Source organism: Macaca fascicularis, chromosome 11 (genome assembly GCF_037993035.2).
Source record: "Macaca fascicularis isolate 582-1 chromosome 11, T2T-MFA8v1.1".
In the NCBI taxonomy this organism is placed as follows: domain Eukaryota; kingdom Metazoa; phylum Chordata; class Mammalia; order Primates; family Cercopithecidae; genus Macaca; species Macaca fascicularis.
The window spans coordinates 23876297-23897489 of NC_088385.1; the positions used below are offsets into that span (position 1 = coordinate 23876297).

A 21193-nucleotide genomic window follows, 5' to 3' on the forward strand; every position below is an offset into this window, starting at 1 on the left:
TTTTTGTTATTTCAGTAGGTTTTTGGGAAATAGGTGATGTTTGGTTACAAGAATAAATTCTCAGTGGTGATTTCTGAGATTTTGGTGCACCCATCACCCAAACAGTATGCACCGTACCCAATGTGTAGTCATTTATCCATTAATACTTTCTCCTGAGTCCCCTAGGTCTATTGTATCATTCTTATGCTTTTGCATCCTCATAAAATATCTCCCAATTATGAATGTGAACATTTGATATTTGGTTTTCCATTCCTGGGTTACTTCACTTAGCAGAGTAGTGTGCAGTTCCATCCAGGTTGCCGTGAATACCATTATTTCATTCATTTTTATGGCTGGGTAGCATTCCATGATATATATATATACCACATTTCCTTTAGCCACTCATTGATTGATGGGCATTTGGGGTGGCTCCATATTCTTGCAATTGCAAATTGTGCTGCTATAAACATGCATGTGCAAGTATCTTTTCCATATAATTACTTCTTTTTCTCTAGCTGTATACCTAGTATGGGATTGCTGGATCAGATGGTAGATCTACTTTTATTTCTTTAAGAAATCTCCACACTGTTTTCCATAGTGATTGTAGTAGTGTACGCTCCCTCAAACAGTGTAAAAGTGTTCTCTTTTCACCATATCCACATCAACATTTATTATTTTTTAATTTTTTGATTATGGCCATTTTTGGAGGAGTGAGGTGGTATCGCGTTGCAGTTTTGATTTGCATTTCCCTGATAATTAGTGATGTTGAGCATTTTTTCATATGCTTGTTGGCCATTTGTGTATCTTCTTTTGAGAATTGTCTATGCATGTCCTTAGCCCATTTTTTGATGAGATTGTTTGGTTTTTGTCTTGCTGATTTGTTTGAATTGTTTGTAGGTTCAGAATATTAGCACTTTGTCAGATGTATAGATTGTGAAGATTTTCTGCTACTCTGTGGATTGGCTATTAACTCTGCTGATTATTTCTTCTGCTGTGCAAAAGCTTTTAAGTTTAATTAAGTCCCACCTATCTTTGTTTTTGTTGTATTTACTTTCAGGTTCTTGGTCATGAAGTCTTTGTCAAAGTCAATGTCTAGAATGGTTTTTCTGATGTTATCTTCTAGAACTTTTATGATTTTAGGTCTTGTATTTAAGTCTTTGATTCATCTTGAGTTGATTTTCATATAAGGTGAGAGATGAGGATCCAGTTTTGTTCCTCTACATGTGACCTGCCAATTATCCCAGCACAATTTGTTGACTGGGGTATTCTTTCTCCACTTTATATTTTTGTTTGCTTTGTCAAAGATCAGTTGGCTGTAAGTATTTGGCTTTATATCTGGGTTCTGTATTTTGTTCTATTGGTCGATGTTCCTATTTTTATACCAGTACCATGCTGTTTTAGTGACCATGGCCTTATAGTATAGTTTGAAGCCAGGTAACGTGATGCCTCCAGATTTTTTTGTTTTGCTTAGCATTGTTTGGCTATGCAGGCTCTTACGTGGTTCCATGTGAATTTTAAGATTATTTTTTCTAGTTCTGTGAAGAATGATGGTGGTATTTTGACAGGAATTGCATTGCATTTGTAGGTTGCTTGTGGCAGTATGGTCATTTTCACAATATTAATTCTGCCCAGTCATGAGCATGAGATGTGTTTCCATTTGTTTTTGTCATCTGTGATTTCTTTCAGCAGTGTTTTGTAGTTTTTCTTTTAGAAGTTTTCACCTCCTTTGTTAGGTATATTCCTAAGAATTATTTTATTTTTTTGCAGCTATTGTAAAAGGGGTTGAGTTCTTGATTTGATTCTCCACTTAGTCACTGTTGGTGTGTAGCAGAGCTACTGATTTGTATACATTGATTTTTGTATCCTGAAACTTTGCTGTATTCATTCACCAGCTCTAGGAGCTTTTTGGATGAGTCTTTAGGTCTTTCTGTGTTTACAATCATATCACCAGTGACAGTGTGGCTTCCTTTTTACCAATTTGGATGCCTTTGATTTTTTTTCTCTTCTCTGATTGCTCTGGCTAGGACTTCTAGTACTATGTTTAATGGAAGTGGTGAAAGTAGGCATCCTTATCTTGTTTCAGTTTTCGGGGGGAATGCTTTCAACTTTTCCTCATTCAATAAAATGTTAGCTGTGGATTTGCCATAGATGGCTTTTGTTACTTTAAGGTGTGTCTCTTCCATGCCAATTTTACTGAGGGTTTTAATCATAAAATGATGCCTGATTTTGTCAAATGCTTTTTCTGCATCTATTGAGATGATCATGTGATTTTTGTTTTTAATTCTGTTTCGTGGTGTATCACATTTATTGACTGGTGGATGTTAAATCATCCCTACATCCCTGGTATGAAACCCACTTGATCATGGTGAATTATCTTTTTGATCTGCTATTAGATTGAGTTAGCTAGTATTTTGTTGAGGGTTTTTGCTTCTATGTTCATCAGGGATATTGGTCTGTAGTTTTCTTTTTTGTTATATCCTTTCTTGGTTTGGATTTTAGGGTGATACTGGCTCTATAGAAAATTTAGGAGGAATACCTTCCTTCTCTATCCTGTGGAACAGTGTCAATAGGATTGGTCACAATTCTTTGAATTCCTGATAGAATTCAGCTGCGAATCTGTCTGGTTCTGGACTTTTTTGTTGTTTTTGTTGGCAGTTTTAGATTACCATTTCAGTCTCACTGGTTTTTGTTGGTCTGTTCAGAGTTTCTATTTATTCCTGGTTTAAGGATTGTTTATTTCCAGGAATTTATCCATCACCTTTAGATTTTCTAGTTTATGCACTCAAAGGTGTTATAGTAGTCTCGAATAATCATTTGTATTTCTGTGGTATCAGTAGTAATATCTCCCATTTAGTTTCTAATTGAGCTTATTTTGATCTTCTCTCTTCTTGGTTAAGCTTGCTAATGGTCTATCAATTTCATTTATCATTTGAAAGAACCAGATTTTTCTTTCACTTATATTTTGTATTTTTTGTTGTTGTTGTTTCAATTTCACTTAATTCTGCCCTGATCTTTGTTATTTCTTCAATTGGCTTTGAGTTTGGATTGTTCTTGTTTCTCTAGTTGCATAAGATGTGACCTTATGTTGTCTATTTGTGCTCTTTCAGACCTTTAGATGTAGGCATTTAAAGCTATGAACTTTCCTCTTAGTACCTATTTTGCTGTATCCCAGAAGTTTTGATAAGTTTTGTCACTATTTTTATTCAGTTCAAAACTTTTTTAAATTTCCATTTTGGTTTCATTGTTGACCCAACAATCATTTAGGAGATGGTTATATAATTTCCATGTATTTGCATGATTTTTGGTGTTCCTTTTTCTGTTAATTTCCAATTTTCTTTCACTGTGGTCTGAGAGAGTACTCGATATAATTTCCACTTTCTTGAATTCACTGAAACATGTTTTGTGGCCTATCATATGGTCTATCTTGGACAATGTTCCATGTGCTGATGAATAGAATGTATATTCTGCAGTCATTGGGCAGAATTTCGGTAAGTATCTGTTAAGCTCATTTTTTTCTAGGGTATAGTTTGAGTCTATTGTTTATTTGCTGACTTTCTATCTTGATGACCTGTCTAGCACTGTCAGTGGAGTATTAAAGTCCCCCACTATTATTGAGTTGCTGTCTACCTCATTTCTTAGATCTTGTAGTAATTTTTTTATATATAAATTTGGGAGCTCCAGTGTTAGGTGCATATATATTTAAGATTGTGATATGTTCCTATAGGACTAGTTCTTTTATCATTATATAATGTGCCCCTTTGTATTTTTAAACTGCTGTTGCTTTAAAGTCTGTTTTGTCTAATATAAGAATAGCTACTCTTGCTCACTTCTAGTGCCCCTTTATGTGGAATATCTATTTCCACTCCTTTACTTTAAGTTTATGTGGGTCTTTATGTGTTAGGTGAGTCTCTCCTGAAGACAGCAGAAACTTGGTTGGTGAATTCTTATCCATTCTACCATTGTATATACTTTAAGTTGGGCATTTTGGTCAGTTACATTCAACCTTAGTATTGAGATGTGGGGTACTATTCTATTCATCGTGCTAGCTGCCAGAATACCTTGGGGTGGGTGTGGGTGGGGGTGTGTGTGTGTGTGTGTGTGTGTGATTGTTATACAACCTGCGAGATTTATGCTTTAAGGAAGTTACATTTTGGTGTATCTTGAGGATTTGTTTCAAGATTTAAAGCTCTTTTAGCAGTTCTTGTAGTGCCAGCTTGTTAGTGGCAAATTCTCTCAGCGTTTGTTTGTCTTGAAAAGACTGTATCTTTCCTTCATTTATGAAGCTTAGTTTTGCTGGAGACAAAATTCTTGCCTGATAACTTTCTTGTTTAAGGAGGCTAAAAATAGGAACTCAATCCCTCCCAGCTTGTAGAGTTTCTACTGATAAATCTGCTGGAATTCTGATAGGTTTTCCTTTATATGTTACCTGATGCTGATGTTTTTGCCTCACAGCTCTTACGATTCTTTCCTTCATCTTGATTTTAAATAACCTGATGAATATGTGCCTAGCTGATAATCTATTTGTGATGAATTTCCCAGGTGTTCTTTGAGCTTCTTGTATTTGGATGTCTAGATCTCTAGTAAGGCTGGGAAAGTTTTCCTTGATTATTCCCTTAAATCTGCTTTCCAGATTTTTAGATTTCTCTTCTTCCTTGGGAACACCAATTATTCTTAGGTTTGGATGCTTAACCTAGTCCCAAACTTCCTGGAGGCTTTGTTTATTTTTTAAAATTATTTTTTCTTTCTCTTTGATGAATTGATTTGATTTGAAAGCCTTGTCTTTGAGTTCTGAAGGTCTTTCTTCTGCTTGTTTGATTCTATTGCTAAGACTTTCCAGTGCATTTTGCGTTTCTCTAAGTGTGTCCTTGACTTCCAGAAGTTGTGATTGGTTTTGATTTATCTTATCTATTTCACTGAGAAATTTTCCTTTCATATCTTATATCATGTTTTTTATTTCCTTAAGTTGGACTTCACCTTTCTCTGGCACCTCATTGACTAGCTTAATAATGGACCTTCTGAATTATTTTCTTGGCAATTCAGGGGTTTTGTCTTGGTTTAGATCCATTGCTAGTGAACTGGTGTGATCTTTTGAGGGTGTTAAAGAACTTTGTTTTTTCATATTATCAGAATTGTTTTTATTGTTCCTGCTCGTTGTGTAGATTATGACAGAGGGAAGATCTGGGGCTCAAGGGCTGCTGTTCAGATTTTTTTGTTCCATAGGGTGCTCCTTTGACGTGGCATTCTCCGCATTGCCCTAGGGGTGGGACTTCCTGATAGTTGAACTGCAGTGATTGTTTTTACTCTTCTGGGTCTAGCCACCCAGTGGAGCTACTGGGCTCTGAATTGGTACTGTGGAGTTTCTGCAAAGAGTCCTGTGATGCGATCCATCTTCAGGTCTTTCAGCCATGGATACCAGCATTTGCTCTGGCAGAGGTAGCAGGAGAGTGAAGTGGACTGTGTGAGGGTCCTTGGTTGTGTTTTCATTTAGTTCACTGGTTTTGTGTTGGTTGGCCTCCAGCCAGGAGGTGGTACTTTCAAGATTACATCAGCTGCAGTACTATAGAGAGGAAGCAAACTTGCCCTAGGGTCATCCTGTTAAGTATTCAGGTTTCTCAGTTGGTGGGCAGGGCCTTATAGCTGCTAAGAGCTTATGTTCTTGTCATCAGTAACCAGGGCAGGTAGAGAAAGATCATTAGGTGGGGTCAGAGATAGGCATGTCTGAGCTCAAACTCTCCTTGGGTGGGGCTTGCTGTGGCTGCTGTGTGGGATGGGGGTGTGGTTCCCAGGCCAATGAAGTTATGTTCCCAAGGGAAAGATGACTGCCTCTGCTAAGTCACACAGATCTCAAAGGAAGTGGCAGCGGGCCAGGAGCAGGTGCGGGGGAAATAGCAGTAACAGGCGTTACCCTACTCCTATCTAGCATGCAGTCCTACAGGCTGGTCTCACTGCCACTGTGACCCCCAACAGCACTGAGTCTATTACCAGGTATTTGGTGACCAAGGCTGAGAACTTGCCCCTGACCTCCAGCCTCCGTGCTGAGAAAGGAAGCTGACTCAGTTTTTTTTGTCATCTAAGGGAGCCAGCAGCTGGTGATATAGTTTCTTCAAAGGTTTGTGGACTCTCTCAGCTTTCCCAGTATGTTGCTATGGTAATTCTTGGAGAAAAAGTTCACAATGTGAGTCCACATGCTGCTCTGTTTGTCCAAGTGGGAGCTGCAAGCTAGTCCTGCCTCCTATCTGCTACCTTTTAGGGGTCTATATTTTAAATATTCAAAGTTGATTAGAAAAGATTTAGAAAATTACCCTTTCTCCTTTGTTACCATTTGCCTTTTTTACTACACAGATGCCTGTTGTTAAACAACGTCTAGCCTCACCCCCGTGAGTGTTCTTTCGTAAGAACTGTAAATCTTATATGCCTATTCCTGGGAAGTAGGAAAAGGCCATCATTCATCTAGGGATTGGTGCAGATGACTGATTATGACCCATAGGTAACCACCGATGGCAGAAAGAAAAGGAAGTGGGAGGATTCAGTTTCTGGGACCCATGCAAGCAAAGGAAAAAGTATGGCCAAATTACAATCGAGTTGTCATGAAGTGTATTTGGTGAGAAGGTCACAGATCCTGAAAGGTAAAAAGAAATGCAAAGGGAATAGGAGAGAGAAGATGGGAGATGCTGCAGGGTTACATCAGTTCTCTTCCCAGTATTCCCTTTCTGTGTCCCTAACCTTCCAGTCTCTGTAATCTTGGCAGTTCTCTACCTTCAGGTTCAGAGAAGATGCCTCACTCTTTGAACCTGGAACACAGAGGCTGAAAATAGTTCTGGGTAGTTAGTATTTCTTCCGATATGTTGAAATGAGACTATGAAAATGGAAATTATTTTAGCAACATAGAATAGAAAAAAAATGAATCTGGCCATCCTAATTGTGAGCATCCAATTTCAGTGTGTCCGCTATATGCCACAATGAAGCTCAAATACCTCTATGGGAAAAATCCACACTTAGTATCAAACTTCCAATTCACAAACAGTCGTCTTAAATACGATATGTGTGTAAACTGTGGAAAGTCTATTATAATATATAGTGTATTAAACTGAAAACATTATTTAGAAAATGGGTCATCAGAGGTTTTTAATTCCAGTAATTAAGTCCTAGTTTGTTAGTTAACACATTTACTTCACAAAGTTTATTTAAACCAGTGGCATAATGTGAAGAAAATAAATTATTGGCATTTATTTTTCATTTTTCAAAGGTGCTTCTGAGTTTTTGAAATCTGCAAATTTCTCACCCATTTTGTCAGTACTAGATTGCCTCAGATACATTGGCCTCAGGCACCATTCCCTTGTGATTCTAATATTTCTTACTCTCAGAAAATTGAGAATGATTAAAAATAAGCAGAATCAGTAAATTGTCTTATACAAATCGTTGTCATGTTTTGTGACAAAATAAAATCTGAAAAGTATGAACCACAAAAAAGAACAAGAACAAAGTAAAATCTTGTATGCTTCAGTTCTAACATCTGAAGGATAGCTCCGTACTATGATGTCCTTCAGAATTCTGACCAAATTACCTATGCTTAAAACTAGGAGTTAATCTCAGAATGTATACTTGTCATATAAACAATTGTATTCCTGGAATGCTGTACCTTCCGTGAAATCATGCACTACAAATAAAAATTGCCTTAGGGACTGACCATTGAAATGTATGCGCTATTGTGGTAAGATCACTAACAGAAGCAAAATTTATCAGCGACCCTAACCTATACAGCCTAGGCTGCTTTAGGAGATATTAAGAAAAGCATTAAATCAATGGAAAGAAAATGCTGGATTGTGGGCTTTAAGAGCACCAAGGAGGAAATGGGACTCTGAGCCCAGAAAGAAGTAAAACTGGCCAGTAGCTGAGCACTCTTTGAAGCTGGGCCTGAACGTCTCTGGGGAGGGAATCCTGATGTAAGCATTCACTTTTTAATTTTCTTAAAATAGTATTAAAAATCTTTGACTTTGCAGCAGTTGAAGTGAGAGCTTTTTCCTTTTCCCATAAAGTTGTAATTTTATTCCCAGTAATCCAGTCTTTCTTGCCTAAGAAAAATTTTATATGAATCAACATGATTTTCATGTTTTACTAATAACATTCCCCTTTTACCAATCAAGTTTAAGTTAATTGACGTTATAGGAAGAACAGAGTATATAGGTATATAATGCCCCTTCTTCCCTATGAGTATAGGGAGAGAATAGTAGATCAGGTATGTCTATGACGTTACCATATGATTTAGGCCTTAGAGAATCCTAACAATTTTGATTCTTGGGTGGATGTAAGTCAAAACAATGGAATAACTTTCCAAAGTATTAAACTTTTTTTAACTCAAAATGTATCAGTGTAGAATATCACCCAGTTACATTCGAAGCATTTCACTTGGATTGATATCTTCTTATCTCATGTTACAGGAGGTGTTCTAGTTCCAATATATTTTGGGGCTGTGATTGATACAACGTGTATGAAGTGGTCCACCAACAGCTGTGGAGCACGAGGGGCTTGTAGGATATATAATTCCACATTTTTGGGGTAAGTTGTCATAAATATATTTTATTAATAGATTTTTTTCTTTGACTATATTAATTTCTAAAGTCTATCATTTTTAGTGTGATTATAATATTAATAATGATAGCTACCATATAGTGAACACTTGCTTTGTATTTAGTATTGTGTCAGGCATTCTGGTATCTCATTTTAATAATCATAGAAACTATAGAAAATTGTTATTTTCTCCTTCTTTATGAAGAATACAAGTTTTAAGAATAATGAATAACTTGTCCAAAATAGCACAACTAAAAGAAATACAGTTAGGATTTGTATTTTAATCCCTTTTTATTACAAAATTCTCCTCCTCTGGCTTCTCTAGGAAGACATAGAATGACCAGCTGGGCTTCTGGTTATATGGTCATTGAGGAAAATATGGGAAAAAAATGTTTCAATACTCTTCATAGGCAAAGGTATTCTCTTAGTGACATTAAGATAACTGGGTAATCATCTGGAAGAAAAGAAGCTGCTACAATTGTACCTTACCTATTATAGAAACACTAATTTGAAATTTATATATTGACCAAATACACAAATTTTACATGTGAAACTATAAGTATTACAACTACTCATATAGGATTTCTTTTAATTATCTAGGAGGAAACAAAATGTGTTTCTAAGTGTATTAGTCAATTCTCACACTGCTAATAAAGACATACCCGAGACTGGGTAATTTATAAAGGAAAGAGGTTTAATTGACTCACAGTTTTTCAGATCTGGGGAGACCTCAGGAAACTTACAATTATGGCAGAAAAGGAAGCCAACACATCTTTCTTTACATGGCAGCAGCAAGGAGAAGTGCAGACTGAAGGAAGGGAAGAGCCCCTTTTAAAACCATCAGAACTCATGAGAACTCATTCACTTTCATGAGAAGAGCATGGACGTAACCATCTCAATGATACAATTACCTCCCACTGGGTCCCTGCCGTGACACATGGGGATTATGGGAACTGCAGTTCAAGATGAGATTTGGGTGGGGACACAGCCAAACCGTATCATTCCATCCCTGGCCCCTCTCAAATCTCATGTCCTCACATTTCAAAACATAATTATGCCTTCCCACCAGGCCCCCAAAGTCTTAACTCATTTCAGCATTAACTGAAAATTCCAAGTCCAAAGTCTCATCTGAGACAAAGTAAGTCCCTTCTGCATATGAGCTGGTAAAATCAAAGCAAGTAAGTTGCTTCCTAGGTACAATGGGGAGGACAGGCACTGGGTTAAACACCCATTCCAAATGGGAGAAATTGGCCAAAACAAAGGGGCTACAGGCCCCATGCAAGCCTCAAATCTAATAGGGCAGTCATTAAAACTTACTGCTCCAAAATGACCTCCTTTGGCTCCATGTCTCACTCCCAGGTCACACAGATGCAAGAGGTGGGCTCCCATGCCCTTGGACAGCTCTACCACTGTGGCTTTGCAGGGTACAGCTTCCCTTCAGGTGGCTTTTATGGACTGGCATTGTGTCTGCAGCTTTTTCAGACACACAAAGCAAAGTGTTGGTGGGTCTACCATTCTGGGGTATAGAGGATGGTTGGCATCTTCTAACAGCCACACTAGGCAGTGCCCCAGTGGGGACTCTGTGTGGGGGTTCCAACCCCACATTTCCCTTCCACAGTGTCCTAGCAGAGATTCTGCATAAGGGCCCCATCCCTGCAGCAAGCTTCTGCTTAGAAATCCAGGCAGTTCCATACATGTTCTGAAATCTAGGTGGAGGTTCCCAAACCTCTATTCTTGACTTCCGTGCATCTACAGGTTCAACACCACACAGAGCTGCCAAGGCTTGGGGCTTGCAACCTCTAAAGCCATGGCCCAAGCTGTACCATGGCCTCTTTTAAAAATGGCTGGAGTCCCATTGCAAAAACATGCCAAAATGTAAAGACCATTCAGGCTAGGAAGAAACTGCATCAACTAACGAGCAAAATAACCAGTTAATATCATAATGGCAGGATCAAGTTCACACATAACAATATTAACCTTAAATGTAAATGGACTAAATGCTCCAATTAAAAGACACTGGCAAACTGGATAAAGAGTCAAGACCCATCAGTCTGCTGTATGCAGGAGACCCATCTCACATGCAGAGACATACATAGGCTCAAAATAAAGGGATGGAGGAAGATTTACCAAGCAAATGGAGAACAAAAAAAAGCAGGGGTTGCAATACTAGTCTCTGATAAAACAGACTTTAAAGCATCAAAGATCAAAAGACACAAAGAAGGCCATTACATAATGGTAAAAGGATCAATTCAACAGGAAGAGCTAACTATCCTAAATATATATGCACCCAATACAGGAGCACCCAGATTCATACAGCAAGTCCTTAGAGACTTACAAAGAGACTTAGACTCCCATACAATAATAATGGGAGACTTCAACACTCCATGTCAACATTAGACAGATCAACGAGACAGAAAGTTAACAAGGATATCCAGGAATTGAACTCATCTCCGCAGCAAGCAGACCTAATAGACATCTATAGAACTCTCCACCCCAAATCAACAGAATATACATTCTTCTCAGTACCACATCACACTTATTCCAAAATTGACCACATAATTGGAAGTAAAGCACTCCTCAGCAAATGTACAAGAACAGAAATTATAACAAACTGTCTCTCAGACCACAGTGCAATCAAACTAGAACTCAGGACTAAGAAACTCAATCAAAACCTCTCAACTACATGGAAACTGAACAACCTGCTCCTGAATGACTACTGGGTACATAACGAAATGAAGGCACAAATAAAGATGTTCTTTGAAAGCAATGAGAACAAAGATACAACATACCAGAATCTCTGGGACACATTTAAAGCAGTGTGTAGAGGGAAATTTATAGCACTAAATGCCCACAAGAGAAAGCAGGAAAGATCTAAAATGGACACTCTAACATCACAATTAAAAGAACTAGAGAAGCAAGAGCAAACACATTCAAAAGCTAGCAGAAGGCAAGAAATAACTAAGATCAGAGCAGAACTGAAGGAGATAGAGACACAAAAAACCCTCCAAAAAAATCAATGAATCCAGGAGTTGGTTTTTTGAAAAGATCAACAAAATTGACAGACCACTAGCAAGACTAATAAAGAAGAAAAGAGAGAAGAATCAAATAGACGCAATAAAAAATGATAAAGGGGATATCACCACCGACCCCACAGAAATACAAACTACCATCAGAGAATACTATAAACACCGCTACGCAAATAAACTAGAAAATCTAGAAGAAATGGATAATTTCCTGGACACTTACACTCTTCCTAAACCAGGAAGAAGTTGAATCCCTGAATAGACCAATAGCAGGCTCCGAAATTGAGGCAATAATTAATAGCCTACCAACCAAAAAAAGTCCAGGACCAGATGGATTCACAGCTGAATTCTACCAGAGGTACAAGGAGGAGCTGGTACCATTCCTTCTGAAACTATTCCAATCAATAGAAAAAGAGGGAATCCTCCCTAACTCATTTTATGAGGCCAACATCATCCTGATACCAAAGCCTGGCAGAGACACAACAAAAAAGGAGAATTTTAGACCAATATCCCTGATGAACATCGATGCAAAAATCCTCAATAAAATACTGGCAAACCGGATTCAGCAGCACATCAAAAAGCTTATCCACTATGATCAAGTGGGCTTCATCCCTGGGATGCAAGGCTGGTTCAACATTCGCAAATCAATAAACATAATCCAGCATATAAACAGAACCAAAGACAAGAACCACATGATTATCTCAATAGATGCAGAAAAGGCTTTTGACAGAATTCAACAGCCCTTCATGCTAAAAACGCTCAATAAATTCGGTATTGATGGAACGTACCTCAAAATAATAAGAGCTATTTATGACAAACCCACAGCCAATATCATACTGAATGGGCAAAAACTGGAAAAATTCCCTTTGAAAACTGGCACAAGACAGGGATGCCCTCTCTCACCACTCCTATTCAACATAGTGTTGGAAGTTCTGGCTAGGGCAGTCAGGCAAGAGAAAGAAATCAAGGGTATTCAGTTAGGAAAAGAAGAAGTCAAATTGTCCCTGTTTGCAGATGACATGATTGTATATTTAGAAAACCCCATTGTCTCAGCCCAAAATCTCCTTAAGCTGATAAGCAACTTCAGCAAAGTCTCAGGATACAAAATTAATGTGCAAAAATCACAAGCATTCTTATACACCAGTAACAGACAGACAGAGAGCCAAATCATGAATGAACTTCCATTCACAATTGCTTCAAAGAGAATAAAATACCTAGGAATCCAACTGACAAGGGATGGAAAGGACCTCTTCAAGGAGAACTACAAACCACTGCTCAGTGAAATAAAAGAGAACACAAACAAATGGAAGAACATACCATGCTCATGGATAGGAAAAATCAATATCGTGAAAATGGCCATACTGCCCAAGGTTATTTATAGATTCAATGCCATCCCCATCAAGCTACCAATGAATTTCTTCACAGAATTGGAAAAAACTGCTTTAAAGTTCATATGGAACCAAAAAAGAGCCCGCATCTCCAAGACAATCCTAAGTCAAAAGAACAAAGCTGGAGGCATCACGCTACCTGACTTCAAACTATACTACAAGGCTACAGTAACCAAAACAGCATGGTACTGGTACCAAAACAGAGATATAGACCAGTGGAACAGAACAGAGTCCTCAGAAATAATACCACACATCTACCGCCATCTGATCTTTGACAAACCTGAGAGAAACAAGAAATGGGGAAAGGATTCCCTATTTAATAAATGGTGCTGGGAAACTTGGCTAGCCATAAGTAGAAAGCTGAAACTGGATCCTTTCTTTACTCCTTATATGAAAATTAATTCAAGATGGATTAGAGACTTAAATGTTAGACCTAATACCATAAAAACCCTAGAGGAAAGCCTAGGTGGTACCATTCAGGACATAGGCATGGGCAAAGACTTCATGTCTAAAACACCAAAAGCAACGGCAGCAAAAGCCAAAATTGACAAATGGGATCTAATTAAACTAAAGAGCTTCTGCACAGCAAAAGAAACTACCATCAGAGTGAACAGGCAACCTACAGAATGGGAGAAAATTTTTGCAATCTACTCATCTGACAAAGGGCTAATATCCAGAACCTACAAAGAACTCTAACAAATTTTCAAGAAAAAAACAACCCCATCAAAAAGTGTGCAAAGGATATGATCAGACATTTCTCAAAAGAAGACATTCATACAGCCAACAGACACATGAAAAAATGCTCATCATCACTGGCCATCCGAGAAATGCAAATCAAAACCACAATGAGATACCATCTCACACCAGTTAGAATGGCGATCATTAAAAAGTCAGGAAACAACAGGTGCTGGAGAGGATGTGGAGAAATAGGAACACTTTTACACTGTTGGTGGGATTGTAAACTAGTTCAACCATTATGGAAAACAGTATGGCGATTCCTCAAGGATCTAGAACTAGATGTACCATATGACCCAGCCATCACATTACTGGGTATATACCCAAAGGATTATAAATCATGCTGCTATAAAGACACATGCACACGTATGTTTATTGCGGCACTATTCACAATAGCAAAGACTTGGAATCAACCCAAATGTCCATCAGGGACAGACTGGATTAAGAAAATGTGGCACATATACACCATGGAATACTATGCAGCCATAAAAAAGGATGAGTTCGTGTCCTTTGTAGGGACATGGATGCAGCTGGAAACCATCATTTTCAGCAAACTATCACAAGAACAGAAAACCAAACACCGCATGTTCTCACTCATAGGTGGGAACTGAACAATGAGATCACTTGGACTCGGGAAGGGGAACATCACACACCGGGGCCTATCATGGGGAGGGGGGAGGGGGAAGGGATTGCATTGGGAGTTATACCTGATGTAAATGACGAGTTGATGGGTGCTGACGAGTTGATGGGTGCAGCACGGCAACATGGCACAAGTATACATATGTAACAAACCTGCACATTATGCACATGTACCCTAGAACTTAAAGTATAATAATAATTAAAAAAAAAAAATGGCTGGAGTGGCTGGGACTTCTAGGCTACACACAGCAGGAGTCCCTGGGCCCAGCCCACAAAATCAGTACTTCCTCTTAGGTCTCCTGGCTTGTGATGGAGGGGCTGCCCCAAAGTTCTCTGACAAGCCCTGGAGACATTTTCCCCATTATCTTGGCAGTTAACATTAGGCTTCTCATTACTTATGTAAATTTCTGCAGCTGGCTTGAATTTCTCCCCAGAATATGGGTTTCTTTTCTACTGCATCATCAGACTGCAAATTTTTCAAACTTTTATGTTCTGCTGCTTCTTGAACACTTTGCCACTTAGAAATTTCTTCCACCAGATACCCTAAATTATCTTTCTCAAGTTCAAAGTTCCACAGATCTCTAGGGTAGGGGCAAAATGTCACCCAACTCTTTGCATAGCAACAGTGACCTTTCCTCCAGATCCCAACAAGTTCCTCATCTCCATTTAAGACCATGCCAGCATGGACTTTATCATTCATATCACTATCAGCATTTTGTTCAAAGCTGTTCAACAAGACTCTTGGAAGTTTCAGTTTCCCACATCTTCCTGTTTTCTGAGCCCTTCAAGTCTCTAGGAAGTTCCAAAGTTTCCAACATTTTTCTGTTTTCTTCTGAGCCCTCCAAACAAGTCCAACCTCTGCCTGTTACCCAATTCCAAAGTTGCTTCCCCATTCTGGGGTATCTTTACAGCAGTCCCCCCTTACCTGGTACCTATTTACTGTAGTAGTCCATTCTCACACTGTTAATAAGGACATACTCAAGATTGGGTAATTTATAAAGGAAAGAGGTTTAATTGACTCACAGTTCTAGATGGCTGGAGAGGCCTTCAGAAACTTAGAATCATAGCAGAAGGGGAAGCAAACACATGCTTCTTCACATGGCAGCAGCAAGAAGAAGTGCCAAGCAAAGAGGGAGAAAAGCACTTTATAAAACCATCAGATCTCGGGAGAACTCACTCACTGTGAGAACAGTATGGAGGTAACCATCCTCATAATTCAATTACCTCTCACTGGGTCCCTTCCACGACATTTGGGGATGATAGGAACTATAGTTCAAGATGAGATTTGGATGGGGACACAACGAAACTATAACACTAAGTATGACCCAAATGCCCCAAATGATAGTTTAAAAACAAATGGTGGAAGGATTTTTATTGCTCTGGGTTTATACCCATTAATACAATTAATGGGCTGAATGGTCATTTTGTTTTACATTCTCTGGTAAATCACCAGACTACTGTCTACAATGGCAGAACTAATTTACAATTCCGCCAGTAACATATAAGTGTTCCCTTTTCTTCACCACCTTGTCAGTATCTGTTATTTTTTTTCTTGTTAACAATAGCCATTCTAACTAGTGTGAGATGGTATCTCATTGCAGTTTTGATTAGTATTTCTCTAATAATTAGTGATTTTGAATAATATGGAACAGAAAATCAAATACCACGTTCTCCCTTTTAAGTGGGAGCTAAACATTGAGTACATATGGACACAAGGAAGGGAACAAGAGACACTGGGGTCTATTTGTGGATGGAGGGTGAGAGGAGGATGAAGATACAAAGCTATAAGTGACTATGATTATTACCTGGGTGACAATAAGTCTATACACCAAACCTGCATAGCATGCAATTTACCTATATAACAAACCTGCACATGTACTCCTGAACCTAAAATAAATGTTAAAACAAAGAAGATAAAAAAGGAACAAATAATAAAATATTTTAAAAACTACATCACCGAAACTTATTTTAAGTGAAGTTCAAAAACAAAAGATAAATTGGAAGAATTTCTAAGTCAGACACAGACACAGGCAAATGTCTGATGTATAAAAAGCTCTCAAAAATTAACAAAACAACACCAAATGCTGGCAAGAAAGAGATAACAGGAATTTTCTTTCATTGCTGGTGGTAATGTAAACTGGTACAGCTATGTTGGAAGACAGAGTTAAAGTTTTTTACAAAGCAAAAATAGATTTATTGTATGATTAAGCAATCATGCTCCCAGATATTTACCTAAATTAATTTGAAACATGCCCACAAACAAACCCTGCATTCGAATGCAAAAAAAGTGGAAGCATTTAAGATGTCCTTAATAGGTAAACAAATAACTGAACTGTAGTACATTCGTACAATGGAATATTAGTCATCAATGTATTAGTCCATTCTCAGGATGCTATAAAGAACTATATGAAACTGGGTAATTTATGAAGAAAACAGGATAAATTCACTCACAGTTCAACAAGCTTTAGAGGAAGCATAACTGGGAGGCCTCAGGAAACTTACAATCGTGGCAGAAGGCAAAGGGGAAGCAAAGCATATCTTCTCATGGCAACAGGAGAGATAGAGAGAGAGAGTGCACAGGTGTAAGTACCGTACACTTCTAAACCATCAGATCTCATAACTCACTGTCTTGAGACCAGAAAGGGGGAAATCCACCCTCATAAACCAGTCATCCCCCACCAGGCCCCTCCCCCAATTTGACATGAGATTTGGGCAGAGACACAAATCCAAACCACATCAATCAATAAAAAAAATGAGCTATCCATCTACAAAAAGAAAGAAAGGAAATTTAAATGTGTAAATAAAAGAAGGCAGCCTACAACAGCTTCAGATTGTATAATTTTAACTGTATAACTTTGTAGAAAAGGCAAAACAGTGGACAATGAAAAGATCAGTTGTTTCTTGGGGTTCAGTGGGGAGAAGGGATTGATGAATAGGTCTGACACAAGGCATTTTTAGGCCAGTGAAACTATTCTACACGATACTATAATGTTGGATCATAATATTATGCATTTGCCAAACCTTTGGAAATTTACAACATAAAAAGTGAACTCTAATATAAAATATGGACTGAATAATATATGAGTATTCTTTCATCATTTGGAACAAATATGCTGTACTAATAGAAGGAGTTAATGATAGGAGAAACTGTGCACATGTTGGGCAGGGAGCCCTCCATACTTTCTGTACAATTTTTCTGGAAAACTAAAATTGCTATAAAATATAGGAAATAGTAAAGAAAAATATCATCAAACATTTTCCAAGAAAGTCACTAGAGGTTATGAAACATATGAAAAGATGAACATCTTTTTTTTTCATTGACAATAACAGAATTGCAATTAAAAGTCACCCAGACTGTCAACAAAGGTGTTGATTGCAGATTGTGATTGCAAAGTAAATGACTTTGAGCCAGTGGGAGTACTTCTAGGAATTTATCCTGTAGCTAGGTATATTCCCAAAATACTGAAAACATGTAAATATAAATAAGGTATCAAATAATGACACATGCAGGCAAATGAATATACTGAGTTCTTAAAAAAAGAAGAAAAAAGATATGTATTTTCTAATATGGACCCTATTCACAATATATTGTTATGTTAAGAAAAAAAGAAAGCATAAAGAATACATGGAGCATGCTATTATTTATGTAAAGTGGGGAATGTTTCTTAGTTCAGGTTAAATCCCTGGAGAAAACTCCCTGGGTCAAATTTATTAGAAGAACTTTCTCTCACTTAATGCATAAATTCACTGTCTAACATTCCCAACAAGTAATGATCTGGCTTTTGCTGGAATTCTAGTAAAGCAGCATTCACTACCCCACATTCTCCTAACTTTAAGTCTTATTATACAAAATGTCTTCCTAAATGGTAGATTTTATTTCTATGAATAAAAGTATGGAAAGAAAAAAGCAACACTTACTAAATTTACATTAATGACATAATTTTAAGAAAGTGTTTATTTTTAATTGGAATTATAACTCATTTTAAGGGCAACTGGCAAGATGCTCCTCAGAATCTCCCCAAAGCAATGATCACCAAGTCCAAGCATTAACATCACATTTTAGGATAGCCATTACTTTAGTTACTTTAGTTTCAGTATGAAAAGACCCCTAAAACAATTAAAAAAAAAAAAAAAAAAAAAACCATACTAGTTTCCTTTCCTTTAGTGATGGTTTAGGTAAAACTAAAAGGAAATGTGTGTATGTGTGTGTGTTGTGTACACACACACATATATATGTATGTGTGTATGTAAGTGGGAAGCAACAGAAGAGATCAGAGGGATGTGATTGAGAACGACTATGCATATTGTTGCTGGTTTTGAAGTTGGAGGAAAGGGCCCAGAAGCCAAGAAATGTAGGTCGCCTCTAGAAGTGGAAAAAGACAAGGAAACAGATCTTAGAGTTTACAGAAAAAAAAATGCAGGGCCGGGCGCAGTAGCTTATGCCTGTAATCCCAGCACTTTGGGAGGCCAAGGAAGGTGGATGATTTGAGGTCAGGAGTTAGAGACCAGCTTGGCAAACATGGTGAAACCCCATCTCTACTAAAAAATACAAAAATTAGCCTGGTGTGGTGGCAGGCGCCTGTAATCCCAACTACTCAGGAGGCTGAGGTAGGAGAATCACTGGAACCTGGGAGGTAGATGTAGCAGTGAGCCAAGATCTTGCCTCTGTACTCTAGCATGGGCAACAGAGTGAGATTCCATCTCAAAAATAAATAAATAATAATTTAAAAAAAGATGCAGCTCTACCAATACCTTGATTTTAGCCAATTAAGGCAAGTGTTAGGCTTCTGACATCCAGTGCATGCTTCAGGCTTATCTCATACACCCTTTGTTCAAAAGTTTGCACCACCTCAGCCAGCTAGAAATAACCATCCCTCTTTACAACTCTCCTGACATATTATAGCTCACACATGGCCCTTATGTCACCTGTGTTCACTGCTGGATTGTTTAAAGTGGAAATTTTTAAAAGAGCAGTTATTTTCCAATTAATACACAGAAAGTTAAATGATTATCTTATGATTATTAAAGGACTTTATTTTTTAGACTAGTTTTAGAATCACAGTAAAATTGAGGAGAAAGCACAGAGATTTCTCATATCCTGCCTGCTCCAACACATGCATAGCCTCTCCCATTACCAACATTTCCCATCAGGGTGGTACATTGGTTACAATTGACAACCCATATTGACGTATCTTTATCATTCATGATCCATAATTTACATCAGGTTTCACTTTTGTTTTGGAACTTTCAATAGGTTTGCATGACCATATAATGATATATAATCCACCATTACACTATCATAAAAAGTAGTCTTGCTGCCCTAAAAACCCTCTGTGCTCTGCCCTCCTTTCCCTCTAATCTCTGGAAACCTCTAGTCTTTTCACTACTTCCATAGTTTTGTCTGTTTGAGATCACATAGTTGTAACCATACATTATGTAACCATTTCAGAGTAGTTTCTCTACTCAGCAATATGAATTGAAGTTTCCTCTAGGTGTTTGTTTGATAGATTATTTCTTTTTAGCATTGACAATAATTTATTGTCTAGATATACCACAGTTTTGTCTACTGAGGGACATCTTGATTGCTTCCAGGTTTTGGCAATTATAATTAAAAGTTCTATAGATATCTGTGTGCAGTTTTTTTGTGTAGATACAGATTTCAACTCCTTTGGATCAACACCAAAGTGCAATTACGTGATCATATGGCAAAAATATGTATATTTTATTTAAAAATGTCAGACTGGCCTCAAAAGTGTCAGTATCATTTTGCATTTTCTCCAACAATGAATGAGAGTTTCTGTTGCTCCACTTCCTTATCCACATTTAATGTTTAGTGTTCTGGATGTTGGCCATTCTCCTAGGTATATAGTAGTAGCTCATTGTTGTTTAAATTTGCATTAAATTTGCATTTCCTTGATGACATAAGATGTGAAGCATCTTCTTATATGCTTATTTACCACCTCTACATTTTCTTTGGAGAAGTATCTGTTAAGGTCTTTGGCCCATTTTTTTTTTTTTTTTTTTTTTTTTGAGACAGAGTCTCACGCTGTTGCCCAGGCTGGAGTGCAGTGGCGCGATCTCGGCTCACTGCAAGCTCCGCCTCCTGGGTTCACGCCATTCTCCTGCCTCAGCCTCCTGAGTAGCTAGGACTACAGGTGCCCGCCACCGCGCCCGGCTAATTTTTTGTATTTTTAGTAGAGACGGGGTTTCACTGTGGTCTCGATCTCCTGACCTTGTGATCCGCCCGCCTCGGCCTCCCAAAGTGCTGGGATTACAGGCTTGAGCCACCGCGCCCGGCCTGGCCCATTTTTTTTTAACTGTTTTTTTCTTTAAATTGTTCAGTTTTAAGAGTTCTTTGTAAAATTGAGCAGAAAGCACAGAGATTTCCCATATTTATTATTTGGATGTCTTTTGTGAATATTTTCTCTCAGTCTGTGTCCTCTGACTCTCATTTTATCATATTGACAGTGTATTTCTCACTTACTCAGAGAAGAATTTGTTTTTGTTTTTTTTTGTTCAGAAGTGGGTCTTGCTCTGTTGCCCAAACAGGAGTGCAGTGGCACCTTCTTAGGTCGCTGTAGTCTTGAACTCCTGGGCTCAAGTGATCCTCCTGCCTTAGCCTCCTATTGATGTAATTTCGTGATTATTTATCTTATTTAGCTTATTAATATAATGAATTATATAATCAATATTTGAATACTGAATAGGCAAGACAGTTGAATACTGAAGAGCCAAGACAAATTGATAGTTGAATGTTGAACCAGTCTTGCAAACCTGAGATACATGCCTGGATAACTGTTCTATTCAGAAAGTTTTAATTTTAATGAAGACCTGCTTATCAATGATTTATTTAATGAATTG

The 21193-nt window shown here is 37.9% G+C and overlaps 1 pseudogene; it reads left to right on the forward strand.

Moving 5' to 3' along the window:
* LOC102136968 (putative solute carrier organic anion transporter family member 1B7) overlaps window positions 1–21193 on the forward strand; it is a 79850-nt pseudogene that overhangs the window by 52154 nt on the left and 6503 nt on the right.